Below are 18,869 nucleotides of genomic sequence, written 5' to 3' on the forward strand. Positions count from 1 at the left end.
CCCGACCGAGATCAGGACGTGCTGGCCGTCACTCGAAGGTGACGTAGCCATGTGCGCGTGCGGAAGCTAATTAAGAAGGTATAGTAATATAAAAGTACGAATAATTAAAAACCTAATAGCATACAAAGTACTAGTGTATGTGAGACACAATTCAGAGCAAGTCTACAGCAGTCGAAAAAGGAAAGTTACGACATATGTACACCCGAAGGTGACCCTACAATGGTGAATGTCTGTCAGAAATTGCCGGGACGCCCTCTGGGATAAACCACCGAACCTTCTAGACCACTAGAACCTGGAGGGGCGCAAAAACAAAAGCGTGAGTGGGCAAAAACAAAGTTCTTTGAAAACTCTTTAGCAAAACACATTCTAACCCCTCGCCGTAAAACCTGTATACTTCCCAGAAAATGAACATATATACGTATGTATAGATATGTCAATCATGCTCCACATATGCCATTCATGCTCACAATATGCCATTCAGAATATCATAATCAATTATAAATGCTCAAGCGTAATTCACATCGAATATATATAATCTGGCAGCCGGGAGTCACCTAACGTGACCTGTACGGCTGCATATAGAGCTTCAATCTCAACTCAATAACTGAATCTGCACACGAGTCGGAACCACCTAACGTGGTCTGTACGACAAGACTGGGTGTAATATATACGCTCTAGTGCTACGATCACGTGAAGACTGTGCGAATAATCGCGGGTCACCTACGAGTCGGAACCACCTAATGTGGTCTGTACGACAAGGCTTGCACCTAACTTGGATCCAAGGCGAGCGTGTGGTGCTGGTGAACATCACGTGAAGGACTGTGCCCTGGCCCTGGGCGGGAGCACTAACACCGGGGGTGCAGATTATGAGCTCTCTAAGCATTTCAAACTACTATTGCATAATAAACAGGAATGCATAACCACATGAATACCGCTTACCTGGCACTTACCTGTGCGTCCACAGCACCAAATACACATTTATATATGTATGCCAACTACCAACGCACGTGATGATGCGTAAACAATATTCAAATGATGCATGGCATAAAACATATAACCTTTTCTATTTAATTTCTGGGAATTAATATGTATATAGGTATATACGGAAAACAAAAGCCCACTCACTGATAATTAGAAGGGTCGTAGCCCCCCTGCCTCGAGTGCGTACGCTCGTCCTCGGAAAACGAATCACCTATACGCGACAAAGTTACGAAAACATTAATTTAAAAGCACCTAAGCAACTTCTCGTAATAACTTCTCATACATTGCTCAAATTGGACAAATGAATATACCAACGTGACCTACACAACCTCAGGATCACGCCCATATTTTTAGAAAAATTTTTGGACCACGCACGCGCCCCCACGCGCCTGAACACGCACGGACCTACGCGCCCCCACGCGCGGCCCACGTGCACTGCACACTGACGCCGTCAGTTGACGCCGTCAGGAATATTCCGTTAACTGACGGAATATTCCGTCAAATCTAACCGGATTCTGTCACTGCCGTTAGGAATATTCCGTTAGACTTAACGGAATATTCTCCTTTCTTCTCCGGCGAGACGCCGGCGCCGGCGACGGCGCCGGAAAACTGGGTAATTTTCAAACTAAGTTTTCTCCTTCGTTTTTCAACCATTTTTCACGTTCTTTATACCAAAATGAAGCTTAGGACTAGTAGAATCACGTTAGACTAGTTTTAAGGCCTAAAAATTGCTAGATCATACCTGTCTTCAACTTCAAGAATCGGCCAACTTCGTACAGGACGATCCCGACGTCCAAATTCACCCAACGAACTACTCCGAGGCTCCTTGGGACCTCACAAGCACAACTACAAGCTTAGAAATTCCAAAAACAAGCTAGTTTAGGTTTGCATGAACAGTGTAAAATTCGGCCATTGTTGAAACGACGTGAAAACGTTCGAATTCTTACCTGGAATTGGTATGGTTGTGCTCCTCACAACCTCACGAGCACGAGGGTGGTCTTGGTTTCTTAATTGGTGCAGGTTTGAGTATGTTTGTATGTGTGGCCGTGTGTGTTGAAGGAAGAAGAAGAAGATGGATTCGGGGAGAGAGAGAGAGAGAGACTGAGACAGAGACAGAGAGACAAAGAGTGAGGGAATGAGGGAGGGAATCCCGGGAAAGTGAGGGTGAGGTGTGAGTGTGTGTGTGGTCCTACAACACCACACTACACAACACTTAACGTACACAAACAAATTAGGGTAAAATTGTCATTTTAAATGTACGTCTCGTTAGTTTCGGGACGGGATGTTACAACCTACCCTCCTTAATAGAATTTCGTCCCGAAATTCAAAACAACCTCAATACACCCCTAATAGTCAAAGAATAATCTAGGATACAAATCCCTCATTCGTTCTTCTGTCTCCCATGTAGCTTCTTCAACCGAGTGACTCCTCCACAAAACTTTCACCAAATTCACCGTCTTGTTCCTCAGAACCTTTTCTTTCCAATCTAAGATCGTTAACGGTTCCTCGTCGTACGTCAAATCTGGATTTATCTCTAACGGTTGAGGAGGTATCACATGCAATGGATCAGCAACGTAATGTCGGAGCATAGACACGTGAAAAACGTTATGCACTTTAGCCAACTCCGGAGGCAACTCCAACCTGTAAGCTACCTCACCAACTCTTTCTGTGACTATGTACGGTCCGATGTATCTGGGACTCAACTTCCCCTTCTTTCCAAACCGCACCACACCTCTCCACGGTGAAAGCTTCAGAAATACCCAATCTCCGACCTCATACGTTCTGTCCGTAGCATGTCGATCTGCTAAACTTTTCTGTCTATCCTGAGCTGCTTTCAGGTTAGACCTAATTACCTGAACATTTTGAGTAGTCTCCTCGACAATCTCCGGACCTACTAAAACTCTTTCGCCAACCTCCGACCAACATAACGGAGTGCGACAAGATCTACCATACAGAGCTTCGAATGGCGCCATGCCAATGCTCGAATGGAAACTGTTGTTGTAAGCAAATTCCATCAAATCTAACCGCTGGTGCCAAGCATCACTGAACTGTAACACCGAAGCTCGCAGCATATCTTCCAAGGTCTGAATAGTTCTCTCGGACTGTCCGTCCGTTTGTGGATGATATGCCGTACTGTAAAGTAGTCTCGTACCCAAAGCTTCCTGAAAGGCTACCCAAAACTTTGATGTGAATCGTGGATCACGATCCGAGACAATACTTACAGGGACACCATGGTACTTCACAACCTTTGAAATAAACAGCTCTGCTAACCGGCTCAAAGAGTACTTCTCTCTTACTGGAATGAAATGTGCCGACTTAGTGAGCCGATCAACGATCACCCAAATGCCATCAAAGCCATTATGTGTACGCGGCAACTTGTACACAAAATCCATAGTGATATTTTCCCACTTCCACTCTGGAACGGGAAGCGGCTGTAACAATCCAAACGGCTTCTTTCTTTCTGCTTTAACCTGCTGACAAACAGCACAACTGCTTACATACTCAGCTATCTCCCTTTTCATACCCGGCCAATAGTAAAATGGTCGAATGGTATGATACATTTTGGTTGCCCCTGGGTGCATGGCATAAGCCGAGATATGTGCTTCATCAAGAATTTCCTTCTTCAAGTCCACATTACTAGGCACGAACATTCTACCCTCTAACATCAACATGCCATCAGAATCACGAACTCTGAGATCTCGCCTCCTTCCTTGATCTCGAGCTTGAATTAGTTCTTGAATCTGTTCATCAGCTACCTGAGCTTCAAGCACCCGATCAACTAAGATTGGCCTAACTTGAAAATTAGCAAGTAATGCCACTTCTCGATCTTCTGCTTCTAACCTTACTCCCGTAGCACGCAAGTCCACCAAAAGAGGAATACGACTAGCGTACAACGCATTGATACGGCCATGTGACTTCCTGCTAAGTGCATCGGCTACTACGTTCGCACGACCAGGGTGATAATCAATCGTGCAATCGTAATCGCTGAGCAACTCCAACCACCTCCGTTGACGAAGATTAAGTTCCTTCTGGGTAAAGAGATACTGAAGACTCTTGTGATCTGTGAAGATCCTACACTTTTCTCCATAAAGATAGTGTCTCCACAACTTCAATGCAAAGATAATAGCAGCCAACTCCAAATCATGTGTAGGGTAATTCATCTCATGGGTTTTCAACTGCCGCGAAGCATAAGCAATCACCCTACCATGCTGCATCAATACACATCCCAGACCATTCAAGGAAGCATCGCTATAAACCTCGAAATCACCACTATCGTCTGGAAGTGCCAAAACAGGTGCATTAGTAAGACAATGCTTCAACTGCTGGAAACTTTGCTCACACTTATCATTCCACTCAAACTTAACATCTTTCCTTGTTAACCTCGTCAGTGGCAAAGCAATTACCGAAAAATCCTTAACGAATCTCCGATAATATCCCGCCAAACCAATGAAACTTCTCACCTCAGTGACGGTTCGTGGTTGCTCCCAACTCTCCACAGCTGCAACCTTCTGAGTATCAACCAGAATACCTTGAGCAGAAATGATGTGCCCCAAAAACGCGACTTGATCTAACCAGAACTGGCACTTACTAAACTTAGCATACAATTGGTGTTCTCTCAACCTTTTCAACACCAAAGTAAGATGTCGGACATGTTCCGCTTTGGACTTAGAATACACCAGAATATCGTCAATGAAGACAATGACAAATCTATCCAGGTAAGGCTGAAATACCCGGTTCATTAAATCCATAAAAGCTGCTGGTGCATTCGTCAACCCAAATGGCATAACCAGAAACTCGTAATGACCGTAACGAGTCCTGAACGCCGTCTTAGGAACATCATCCCTACTAATCTTCAGCTGATAGTACCCAGACCTCAAGTCTATCTTAGAAAATACACAAGCACCTCTCAGCTGATCAAACAAATCGTCGATACGAGGCAATGGATAACGGTTTTTAATCGTCACCCGATTCAATTGTCTGTAGTCGATACACAGCCTCAAAGTCCCATCTTTCTTTTTCACAAACAACACTGGAGCGCCCCAAGGTGAAATACTGATAGGAGCATATTCATGCGACTTAAATGGCTTGTTCTCGTGCATTTACGTTATGTTTCTCTCGTTATTTTAGTCCTTTATGCTTCTTTTGTGTGTTTTCAGGTTCTAAGGGCCTAGGGAGCAAGAAAGTGCATTTTGAGGCCATTTGGAGCATTTTTGGGCATGGATTGGATAGCTTATCCATGGAGCCAAGAGGATGGACGAATTTGAAGGCCTTGTATGCACTTGAAGACACAAAACAATGGCTCTAGCCCAATCAAACACATTATGCCATACAAACCAACCTATTTTAGGCCCATTCTATGTACTTAAACCCTAGCCCTTTAAACTAATTCATTTATCACTTATCAAACCATTCACTTATCTCTCACCACATATCATTCACTTATCACTTAACATATCATTCATTTATTTCACTTCCATACTCCTCTTAATTCCACATGCATTCTCACACATGCACATCATTCACTCACATTTCCACCATTCATTCTTTATTCCTTTCCAAACATCTCACATGCATTTCCACCTTCCTACTTCATCATTTCACCACACTCTCCCTCTTTAACTCACATGCATTCATCATAATTCACAACACAAAACAACTTCATTGCCGTGGGTTCCCATTTCCTTTCCAAACATCTCACATGCATTTCTTCATTATTTCCTAACCCTACATGCATTATTTATTGCATCTTCACATGCATTCACACACACTTTACACATTCAAACCGTGAGCTCCCATTCCTATATGCCATTTTCAGATTTCCACCCACTAACCTAGTCATCAACACATGCACTTCCACCTTTCATCCACAATGATTCATGATTCATTCACTTTGCATCCTTTAAATCACATACTTTTCCATCATTAATTAGCCACTTGCATCTTAAACAAACAACCATATGTTCCCTCCACTACTCCTATAAATACCCTTGCATTCATTCATTCAAGAACATCTCATTCCATTGTAGATACCACAACACAAACACTCCATTCCTTCTCTAGCCGTGAGTTTCTCTCCATTTTCTGCACCATTTTCTCCACCACTCCTCACCTATTTCCATAATTCCCCACTCCATTCCACACTTCCATCCCCCAAACCAATTATCCCTAGACCTTATGCTACAATAAAGAGGAAGAGAAGAGGGCCTAAACGTTCATACAATTCAAGTTTGAGTTGTTGGAATGTTTAGGCGTTTCTTTGATTTCAATGTTTAATTTCAATTCTCTTTGTTTTGTATGAGGAACTAAACCCCCCTTTAGCTAGGGGGGGATTCGAAATATATGTTTATGCTTGCATTTTGATTTGATTACTTCTAATTGCGTTTCATAAGTTGTGGATTCAATTTGTTTAACCGTTTGATTGATAACTTATTTATGTATGTTTATTAAGAATGCGCGCTTAATTTTCATGCATGAATATGACGCTAGAATATAAGTGAGTTTCACCTAATCGTTATGAACTTATATTCACAAGTAGTGGAGGTTGCTTATAAACAATCGCGTTAAACGAATTCTTGGCATAAGTTTCATGCAATCATAGTAACGAATGCCTCGTCAACACTTATAGTTTTCATGATGCTTAATGATTCTTGCTTGTTTCTCTATTATGCAATTCATGTAGGGAACTTGTGAGGAATGCTTTGGGTTGTCGTATGCAATCATCCAATTCATTAACTTAAGGAAAACTTGACGGTTAATTTAAGCGGACCTAATTAACCCGGGGTGTTGAGAATTCATGGTTTATTGAAATGCAATTGGAAATCATTTTATTATGCAAGTGTAACATGTATGGAGATGAACCCCTTAGCTAGCTTCCCATCCATTCATTTCCGTCAAATCCATATTTACAATTTGTTTTGTTTCCAAGTATTCATTTTAGTTTAAATTCGTCCAAATCCAATTCCCCCCTATGTCGTTGAAGTCTTAGTCTTAATCTTTCTTATTTTTAGTTTTGCTTTCTTCGAGCATTAAATAGTGTTTTATATTGTATTTTTATGTTTTTAAGTCAATTTAGAAGGTTTTAGCAAGCCCTCCTAATCCCCGGTCTAGAACGATCCCTCACTTATCCATTCTACTACAATTGTCAAACGAGGGTTTAATTTGAGTGTCAAGTAAATCACGCATCAAATTTTGGCGCCGTTGCCGGGGATTAGCAACTTTGCTAATCCCTTAGTTCTTTTCTTTTTTTTTGGTTTAGTTGTTTTCGTTTTAGTTTCTAACTTAGTGTTGTTTTCTTTGTTTGTTGTTACTTTTGATTTTTGATTTAGTTCTCTTTCTTTTTAGGTACTAGAGAAGTAAGATATGGATTTTGCTAGCATTCAAGCTCAATTGGCAAATCTTACTTCTAAATTGTCGCCGTATGCCGAAAGGACCACAATGCAGAGTGTCCCTACATTTGGTGCTTCATATAGGCAAGGATTTCAAGCCAATCAATGTCCACAAAGAGATTGGAGGGATCATTCAAACTCTATATGGTGGGAAGATCAACAAGTTCAACGTGAAGCATATTGGCAACCATATGAGGAGTTCTATTCAAGACCTATGCAGCCACCACAACTTCATATGCAATATGCTCAATTAAATTCAAGTTCGCCAGTAGATTATATTCAAATTCTTAATGAAATAAATTCTTTGGCGCAGGGGTCACAAAATCAAGCCAAGGAGGCTCAACAAGAAGCATATTGGCAACCATATGAGGAGTTCAATACAACACCTATGCAGCCACCACAACCTCCCCCACAACAATTCCAATCAAGTTCAAGTATGTCCATGGATAATGATAAAAATTTTCAATTACTAACCTCTTTGACGCAGGACGAACAAAATCAAGACAAGAAGTTGGGTAAATTGGACGAGCAATTTGGGCAGATTATGGAGTTCATGAAACAAATTCAAGAGCAAAGTGAACTTTCCAACTCAACTATTGAAAACTCGAAGGAAGATTTTGAAATCCATAATGCTATCACTTTGGGAAGTGCTATGGAGGTTGGAGCTGACCTAAAAATGTCCAAACATAGCCTAGAAGTGGATGAAGAGCTGCTAATTGAGGAGGAGGAAGAAGACATGCACACGGCAAGGGTAGAACAACCCTTGCCGCAGCCCCCTAAGCCCTCTAAACCACCCACCACCAGTAAGGACGTCCCAATTTCATGTTATTCTGATGTTATTCCACCCAATGTCCCTTTTCCTAGCAGGTTTTTGATTCCCAACCAAGAAGAGAGTAAAAAGGACATCGTGGAAGCCTTCCCAAAGGTGCAAAATGCTATTCAAATTCTTGGTGCAACACAGCAAGTTTTAGATGGTGTTGAATTCTTCAAAGGACTTTGTACACCAAGAAGAATGATTCAAGAGAAGCTAGTGGCTGGAGAAGATGTAGAAGGCATCAAAGAGGACAAATTTGAAACCACAATTCCCAAGGAAGTTGGATTTTATGACACGGGACAAGTCATAACTTTCGAAGGGGTGTTTATTCTGGAGTTCATTTTGGAGCACACAGGTAAGCCGCCTCCCCGAATTTCAATTTTCTTTTATACTAACATGTGGTTAATGATTCAGGCACCCAATCTGGAATTTAAACTATTACCGGATCATTTCAAGTATCACCATCCATTCAAAGATAAATTCCATGCCGTTTGATTTTATTTATGTTAAAAAAAAATAAAAAAATAAAAAAAAATTGAAAGAAAGATACTAAACATGGAGAAAGGTGGAGCTTCACAAAGGTTGTTTACGTGAAGCCCCACTACGAGGCACAGAAGCGGAAGGCGCAGAAGCGGGAGGCATAGAAGCGGGAGGCATCGGAGCGGAAGCCATCGGAGCGGGAGGCATCGGAGCTAGAGCATTCCAGGCCTCAATACTTGGCCAAGCGCTGGATGACCCAGGAAAAAGGTGCCTCTGGAGATAAGACGCAAGCCTTTGACGGTCACTGTGAATTCGACCCTCAGATTCTTGCAGCTCATCAAGCTTCCTTTTCATCCCCGACGAATAGTTATTTGCAAGCACATGCAAACTTCTATTCTCGTACTTAAGCTGCTGGATCTCTTGCTTAAGTCTTTCCACCTCTGCCATCAACGATTCCACCTGACGGGAGCGGGCATGCAGGCGTAGGCCCATGTTGGACACAGAGCTCGCACACTGAACACTAAGTGTGAGGGACTCTTGAACGGCCAGCTCATCGGACCGTCCTGACAGTAGCCTACTATCTTTCGGAGTGAGGAGATTCTTAGCTACTATTGTAGCTGTTGTGGCGTCCTGCATCACAGAGTCTTCACCTGAAAGAGGACCGTTAGAAGATAAAAAAGAAGGGCGCCATACGTTACCTTGACGCGGCGCGCCCGTATCACTGCTAAGGCTCAATTCCAAGCTAAGGTTCGATGAGTTTGCCATTTTTTCAAAAGTGTTCAAAGATAGGGGTTGATGGAGTAAATTTTCAAAGGGTCGGAGTCGATTTTCAAGAATGGGAGTTCTTCAGTGTGTGTTTGTTGTGGTGATCGATAGCTCAATAAAAAAGCCAAGGCGACGCGTCCACCAATTCAAAAAGCCGGAATTTCCGGCGTAATTTAGGCGACGCTTTCTCGGCTTTTCAGAAGGCGCGTTCAACTTTGTCAAAAGATTTCTTCTTTTCAGACAACACGTGGAGGCCATCATCACAACTACACATCTTTAGCCGACAAGCGCAAAGTTCGGCGACGCTTTCTCTGCTTTTCAGAAGACGCGTGCAGCTTTGTCAAAAGGAGCCGCATCTGCACTACCACGTGTCGTTCAGAAAGCGAAGGGGCGCCTGCTCAGAAATCGAAGGGGCGCTTGCTCAGAAATCGAAGAGGCGTGTTCAAAGATCGAAGAGGAGCCACTATTTCAAAAAGCCGGATTTGCGGGATCAAAACGTTTGTCGACAAGGGTAAAAAGTACCACCACTTGATATTATCTCTATATATGTCGACCTTCGTCTTTTATGGCAGGGCAAACCTGAAGAAAATGCCCAACTCTCCCACACATCTGAGGGCGCACTCCCAGCAAAGCCTTTCAAAATACTCAATTCTTTCTTCTTCCCCAAAGATGATACCAGATGCCTGGAGTACATATGACCCAGGAGGAAACGGCGGATTGAAGCATGTGCTGATTCATTCACCGCTTCTTCAAAGCAAAGGTATCTCATATCATCAAGGTCAAAAGCAAAAGTATCTCATATCATGCTCTTTCCCTGTCTTTTTCTTTGTCCTTGTTCTTACTCGCATGGCAAAGTAAAAGAAGCAATCAGCCGGCACTTGGAGTCAATCTTCCGATCTGGAGCCAACTGCCTGGAATCTATTCCTGATTGCTTACCTAGCGTTGCTCTCGAGTAGTCGTCTTCAACGGTTGATACACTTCCGGAGAAGGGACCACTTCTGCAAAGGGGAGCGAGTAAGGCAAGTGAAAATGATACATTGAAGCATGTGGAGACAAACATAGGCTGAGTTATCCTCCAACCCTTTTCAATACGAATTGGAAAGATTGAACAAAGAAACAGACCAAAAGGGTAAGCTCAGACCTTCGGGGAAGACCAAAAGAATCCTCCAGCCCAGTAGCACAAAGGAAAATCAATGATGGGCGGAAACCAGTTCGAGAGTAAGCCTGTGGAATCATCAAGATCAAGCCTCAATGCAATCAACAAAGAGAAGATGGAATTTACACTCTATAACCAGATTTGCGTCTCTAAACTCTTCTCTTTGTTAATTACATTATGCCATGTTTAGTATGTTTAAGTGCTTTTTGTGTATTTACTTATGCTTTGTGTGAATCTATGCTTAAAACATTGAGGACAATGTTTGATTTAAGTGTGGGGGGGTAACTAAGTATATTTGATGCAAATTCGTTGGATTTTATCACCTATCACTTCACATGTTGTTTCTCACTGTTTTAAAACTGTTTTAGTGTGTTTTGTCTTAAAAATTCGAAAATCCCATAAAAATTTGAAAAATTGTTTTGAAAAACCCAAAAAGAGTTGTTTTAAAGTTGTTTGTGTGTGTGTGTTTGTGTCTTAGGATACCTTCCAACACAATGATAAGGATTTGGTTTGTAATTGCATGACTGTTAAAAAGAGTTATTAACATAGAGAAAAGTTTGATTTACTCTTGGTATATGCTTGGTTATGGTTATAATGTATAACTTCACATGCAATCATAAAAGAAAATTTAGTTTTTGTAACATGCCTGAAGGAAGGAACTCAAACAAATGCTACAACCCTGAGAGACTTGAGCCTATAACGTTCTTTGGAGAGTATAATCTGTGATTTCTTGTTTTCTAAAATCGTTGCATGATCTCATTATTCTTTGCTTGGTTACTACTTAGAAGGCGTTTCATCATATAGTTCCAAATGCTAGAACTCATGCCCATTTCATTCAAAGCATGTTATTGATTTGCATAACATATATCAAGATGAAGTTGTGTAGTTGCCACCATAGCCAAATAGCCTCGCTTCCCATATTTCGTATATGTTGTAAGTTTTACCCCCGTTGAGCCATGTTAACCCATGTTCTTTGTTTACCCACTTTATCTTCACCTAACCTAGAATATGACCGTCCTTACCCTTGTTCTTAAAAGATAGTGAGCATGACTTAATTGAATTCCTTTTGAGTTACATTATGAAAGAAAATAAGTGTGGGGGAGAGAATGTTTAAGTGTTTTTGTTTTGAGATTCAAAAGAAAAAAAAAAAAAAAAAAAAAAAAAAAAAAAAAAAAAAAGAGAAAAGAATAAGTGATTGAAGAAAGGTTCCAAAACACCAATTCTGGGCGTAAATTGTCTAAATTCTCCCTTTTTGTTCAAAAGTTGAGTTTTCATTCAAAAGTGAATTCTAAGTTGATTAAAATGCTTTGCTCACTATTTCTTTAAGAACCTTTGTTTTCCATATCCCTTCTTTATCCACATACCCCAAGCCCCGTTACAACCCTTGACTTCTATCTTGAGTGTTGTGTATTTCAATTTGTGGAGTTTGAACTTGGTATGAGCTTATGGTGTCACTGGTTCTCGCGTCTAAGTAGTAGCATTCCATTCATGAGATCATATCTAAACTTGATTATTAACTCCAGAATTTGCGTTCTTTGTGATACATATATGTGAGTGTCGTTTTCATGTTTACATCAATCTTCTCACATATGACTAGATTAGGGTGTGTAGTTAGAAAATCTGAGTAAAAATTGAGTGCATATCTTGAAAGGAATTGAGCAAATTCTCTAAGGCATGTTACTACATTCAAAACATGGTTTTAAATGCTTAATTGTGAACTAGTATATGGTGACTATGATTAAGAATGTACTTAAATGTGAAGATGACTAAAATCTGTGAGAATGATGATTTTTAACTTGTCATGTGCATTGGAAATCCCTAAGACGGTTGTTGGAAGGTTTAGGTTGTGTTTTACGTGTTTAGTGTCGTTTTGTTTATTTGTTTTTATTCTGTTTTGCTCGAGGACTAGCAAAAGCTAAGTGTGGGGGTATTTGATAGGAGCATATTCATGCGACTTAAATGGCTTGTTCTCGTGCATTTACGTTATGTTTCTCTCGTTATTTTAGTCCTTTATGCTTCTTTTGTGTGTTTTCAGGTTCTAAGGGCCTAGGGAGCAAGAAAGTGCATTTTGAGGCCATTTGGAGCATTTTTGGGCATGGATTGGATAGCTTATCCATGGAGCCAAGAGGATGGACGAATTTGAAGGCCTTGTATGCACTTGAAGACACAAAACAATGGCTCTAGCCCAATCAAACACATTATGCCATACAAACCAACCTATTTTAGGCCCATTCTATGTACTTAAACCCTAGCCCTTTAAACTAATTCATTTATCACTTATCAAACCATTCACTTATCTCTCACCACATATCATTCACTTATCACTTAACATATCATTCATTTATTTCACTTCCATACTCCTCTTAATTCCACATGCATTCTCACACATGCACATCATTCACTCACATTTCCACCATTCATTCTTTATTCCTTTCCAAACATCTCACATGCATTTCCACCTTCCTACTTCATCATTTCACCACACTCTCCCTCTTTAACTCACATGCATTCATCATAATTCACAACACAAAACAACTTCATTGCCGTGGGTTCCCATTTCCTTTCCAAACATCTCACATGCATTTCTTCATTATTTCCTAACCCTACATGCATTATTTATTGCATCTTCACATGCATTCACACACACTTTACACATTCAAACCGTGAGCTCCCATTCCTATATGCCATTTTCAGATTTCCACCCACTAACCTAGTCATCAACACATGCACTTCCACCTTTCATCCACAATGATTCATGATTCATTCACTTTGCATCCTTTAAATCACATACTTTTCCATCATTAATTAGCCACTTGCATCTTAAACAAACAACCATATGTTCCCTCCACTACTCCTATAAATACCCTTGCATTCATTCATTCAAGAACATCTCATTCCATTGTAGATACCACAACACAAACACTCCATTCCTTCTCTAGCCGTGAGTTTCTCTCCATTTTCTGCACCATTTTCTCCACCACTCCTCACCTATTTCCATAATTCCCCACTCCATTCCACACTTCCATCCCCCAAACCAATTATCCCTAGACCTTATGCTACAATAAAGAGGAAGAGAAGAGGGCCTAAACGTTCATACAATTCAAGTTTGAGTTGTTGGAATGTTTAGGCGTTTCTTTGATTTCAATGTTTAATTTCAATTCTCTTTGTTTTGTATGAGGAACTAAACCCCCCTTTAGCTAGGGGGGGATTCGAAATATATGTTTATGCTTGCATTTTGATTTGATTACTTCTAATTGCGTTTCATAAGTTGTGGATTCAATTTGTTTAACCGTTTGATTGATAACTTATTTATGTATGTTTATTAAGAATGCGCGCTTAATTTTCATGCATGAATATGACGCTAGAATATAAGTGAGTTTCACCTAATCGTTATGAACTTATATTCACAAGTAGTGGAGGTTGCTTATAAACAATCGCGTTAAACGAATTCTTGGCATAAGTTTCATGCAATCATAGTAACGAATGCCTCGTCAACACTTATAGTTTTCATGATGCTTAATGATTCTTGCTTGTTTCTCTATTATGCAATTCATGTAGGGAACTTGTGAGGAATGCTTTGGGTTGTCGTATGCAATCATCCAATTCATTAACTTAAGGAAAACTTGACGGTTAATTTAAGCGGACCTAATTAACCCGGGGTGTTGAGAATTCATGGTTTATTGAAATGCAATTGGAAATCATTTTATTATGCAAGTGTAACATGTATGGAGATGAACCCCTTAGCTAGCTTCCCATCCATTCATTTCCGTCAAATCCATATTTACAATTTGTTTTGTTTCCAAGTATTCATTTTAGTTTAAATTCGTCCAAATCCAATTCCCCCCTATGTCGTTGAAGTCTTAGTCTTAATCTTTCTTATTTTTAGTTTTGCTTTCTTCGAGCATTAAATAGTGTTTTATATTGTATTTTTATGTTTTTAAGTCAATTTAGAAGGTTTTAGCAAGCCCTCCTAATCCCCGGTCTAGAACGATCCCTCACTTATCCATTCTACTACAATTGTCAAACGAGGGTTTAATTTGAGTGTCAAGTAAATCACGCATCAAATACTAGGCTGAATGAATCCCTTATCCACTAATTCCTGTAATTGCACTTTCAATTCCCTTAATTCAGCGGGAGCCATACGATAAGGAGTTAATGAAATAGGATTGGTACCTGGAAGCAACTCAACAGTGAAATCCACATCTCGATCTGGGGGTAAACCAGGTAAATCTTCAGGAAAAACATCAGGGAAGTGTCTAACCACTCTCACATCCTCAATTCTGCTTGGAACGGCCTCCTCTAGTACCACATGAGCTAGATACCCCTGACAACCTTTAGTCAACAACTTCTTCGCTCGTAAAGCCGAAATAACACCATGTCTTACCCCACTCTGCTCACCCACAAAAGTAACCTCAGGTAATCCAGGACGGTGAAAAGTAACTACTTTCCCGTAACAATCAATTTTGGCACGATAGAAGTGCAACCAATCATTGCCCAAAATCACATCAAAATCGACAATATCTAACGGAATAAGATCCGCGGGCATAACTACACCCTCTACTATCACTGGACATCCTGGGTACACACAATCTACAACACATCTCTCTCCTCTAGGCATAGCGAACTCTAAATCGTACCCTAGAGGTGTGGGGCGAGGTTGCGTTACTTGAGCAAATGTATGAGAAATAACGGAATGTGTAGCTCCACAATCAATTAAGACTCTAGCAAAATAACCAAGAATGTTTAACGTACCCATTATCAAGTCCGGGTTGTTCTGAGCATCCTGCAGGGAAATATTGTGAATACGCCCCTGGCCCTGCTGTCGTCCTCCACGACCTCTGCTCGCTTGAACACCGCGACCTTGAGCTCCACGCCCCTGACTGGACTGACCCATCTGTCTCGAAGACCCGGCACTACTAGTGGCCATCTCACCCTGCTGATACTGTCCTCCTTGGTACCATTGAGAACCACTTGTTGGAGCTGGGGGATACGGCATGTAGTTGCTGGGATACGGGGGATAACCACCTTGTGAATACGGGTCCTGGGGGTACTGATACGGTCCCGGGGCATAGGGAACAGCATCACCCTGATAGTGATAGGCACCACCTCTACCTGTTTGACCATAATTACTCGGACCTTGGATTTGCCGAATCGGTGCAGGTGGCGGCATAAAGGTCTGCTGCGGCTTCTGTTGCTGACCCTGGGGACAATTCACCGCTCTATGTCCCATCTGCCCACACGTGAAACAAGCACCGTTGCCACGCCTACACTCGCCGAAATGTCGATTATTACATCTACGGCAAAATGGGAGTCGGTTTCGGCCACCATCATCTTGTCTCTGGCCTCGAGCACCTCCATAAAACCTACCTCCACGTCCTTGTCCAGAGGCACTGAAACCACCACTAGACGAACTTGAACTTGCACCACCCCTTTTAAAGTTCTGAGTTTGGCGAGGCCCCAACGATGTTTAACCTTTTCCTTTGTCGTCTTTCTTCTGATTGCCGTTTTTCTCTTCGTCACTATCACTTGACATATTCTCAGAGTCCTCTACCCTCAACAATATCTCATAGAACTCCTGATATGACTCACAGTGAGTAGTAGTTACCATAGAACGCCATTTCTTCTTAGTGCCCAAGCGAAAACGACGAAGCATCTCCGCCTGATTACCAGCGACATCGGGATAGTAACGAGACAAATCAGTGAACTTACGATAGTACTCGTTAGCCGTCATCTTTCGCTGCTTCAATTCAGTGAATTCCTGTTTCTTACGGTCGATATACTCAGGGGGTACAAATCTCCTTTGAAATACATCCTTGAAAACATTCCAATCGGTCCTCTGAGCTGGAGTCAACCTCCGAAGTTCTTGTTCCCACCAAGCTGCAGACTCCATTTCCAGAAACCAAGAGGTTGTCTCAACCCACCTTTCCATAGGAAGGTTCCCCTGGTTATGCAACACACGGAAAGTCTTCTCTATGTGTTCCAACCAACGTTCTGCGCCTTCGTGACCCTCGTTACCTTTAAACTTATCCAACTTCAAGTTATACATAGTCTCCAGAGGAGTCCTCTGGGGAGGGCGCATCACTGTTTGAAGGGCTGTAGCAATCACTTCCCCCAACTGAGTAAGATCAGGAAAACTAGACTCATCTGAGCGACGTGGTTCCCGACGAGGCGGCATGATTCTGACATAAGACACCAACTATTAGAATACTCACAAAGACACAGGACTGCCAAACCTAGGCTCTGATACCAAGCTGACACACCCCGACCGAGATCAGGACGTGCTGGCCGTCACTCGAAGGTGACGTAGCCATGTGCGCGTGCGGAAGCTAATTAAGAAGGTATAGTAATATAAAAGTACGAATAATTAAAAACCTAATAGCATACAAAGTACTAGTGTATGTGAGACACAATTCAGAGCAAGTCTACAGCAGTCGAAAAAGGAAAGTTACGACATATGTACACCCGAAGGTGACCCTACAATGGTGAATGTCTGTCAGAAATTGCCGGGACGCCCTCTGGGATAAACCACCGAACCTTCTAGACCACTAGAACCTGGAGGGGCGCAAAAACAAAAGCGTGAGTGGGCAAAAACAAAGTTCTTTGAAAACTCTTTAGCAAAACACATTCTAACCCCTCGCCGTAAAACCTGTATACTTCCCAGAAAATGAACATATATACGTATGTATAGATATGTCAATCATGCTCCACATATGCCATTCATGCTCACAATATGCCATTCAGAATATCATAATCAATTATAAATGCTCAAGCGTAATTCACATCGAATATATATAATCTGGCAGCCGGGAGTCACCTAACGTGACCTGTACGGCTGCATATAGAGCTTCAATCTCAACTCAATAACTGAATCTGCACACGAGTCGGAACCACCTAACGTGGTCTGTACGACAAGACTGGGTGTAATATATACGCTCTAGTGCTACGATCACGTGAAGACTGTGCGAATAATCGCGGGTCACCTACGAGTCGGAACCACCTAATGTGGTCTGTACGACAAGGCTTGCACCTAACTTGGATCCAAGGCGAGCGTGTGGTGCTGGTGAACATCACGTGAAGGACTGTGCCCTGGCCCTGGGCGGGAGCACTAACACCGGGGGTGCAGATTATGAGCTCTCTAAGCATTTCAAACTACTATTGCATAATAAACAGGAATGCATAACCACATGAATACCGCTTACCTGGCACTTACCTGTGCGTCCACAGCACCAAATACACATTTATATATGTATGCCAACTACCAACGCACGTGATGATGCGTAAACAATATTCAAATGATGCATGGCATAAAACATATAACCTTTTCTATTTAATTTCTGGGAATTAATATGTATATAGGTATATACGGAAAACAAAAGCCCACTCACTGATAATTAGAAGGGTCGTAGCCCCCCTGCCTCGAGTGCGTACGCTCGTCCTCGGAAAACGAATCACCTATACGCGACAAAGTTACGAAAACATTAATTTAAAAGCACCTAAGCAACTTCTCGTAATAACTTCTCATACATTGCTCAAATTGGACAAATGAATATACCAACGTGACCTACACAACCTCAGGATCACGCCCATATTTTTAGAAAAATTTTTGGACCACGCACGCGCCCCCACGCGCCTGAACACGCACGGACCTACGCGCCCCCACGCGCGGCCCACGTGCACTGCACACTGACGCCGTCAGTTGACGCCGTCAGGAATATTCCGTTAACTGACGGAATATTCCGTCAAATCTAACCGGATTCTGTCACTGCCGTTAGGAATATTCCGTTAGACTTAACGGAATATTCTCCTTTCTTCTCCGGCGAGACGCCGGCGCCGGCGACGGCGCCGGAAAACTGGGTAATTTTCAAACTAAGTTTTCTCCTTCGTTTTTCAACCATTTTTCACGTTCTTTATACCAAAATGAAGCTTAGGACTAGTAGAATCACGTTAGACTAGTTTTAAGGCCTAAAAATTGCTAGATCATACCTGTCTTCAACTTCAAGAATCGGCCAACTTCGTACAGGACGATCCCGACGTCCAAATTCACCCAACGAACTACTCCGAGGCTCCTTGGGACCTCACAAGCACAACTACAAGCTTAGAAATTCCAAAAACAAGCTAGTTTAGGTTTGCATGAACAGTGTAAAATTCGGCCATTGTTGAAACGACGTGAAAACGTTCGAATTCTTACCTGGAATTGGTATGGTTGTGCTCCTCACAACCTCACGAGCACGAGGGTGGTCTTGGTTTCTTAATTGGTGCAGGTTTGAGTATGTTTGTATGTGTGGCC

The sequence above is a fragment of the Pyrus communis genome, chromosome 11 (genome assembly GCF_963583255.1).
Source record: "Pyrus communis chromosome 11, drPyrComm1.1, whole genome shotgun sequence".
Taxonomy (NCBI): Eukaryota; Viridiplantae; Streptophyta; class Magnoliopsida; order Rosales; family Rosaceae; genus Pyrus; species Pyrus communis.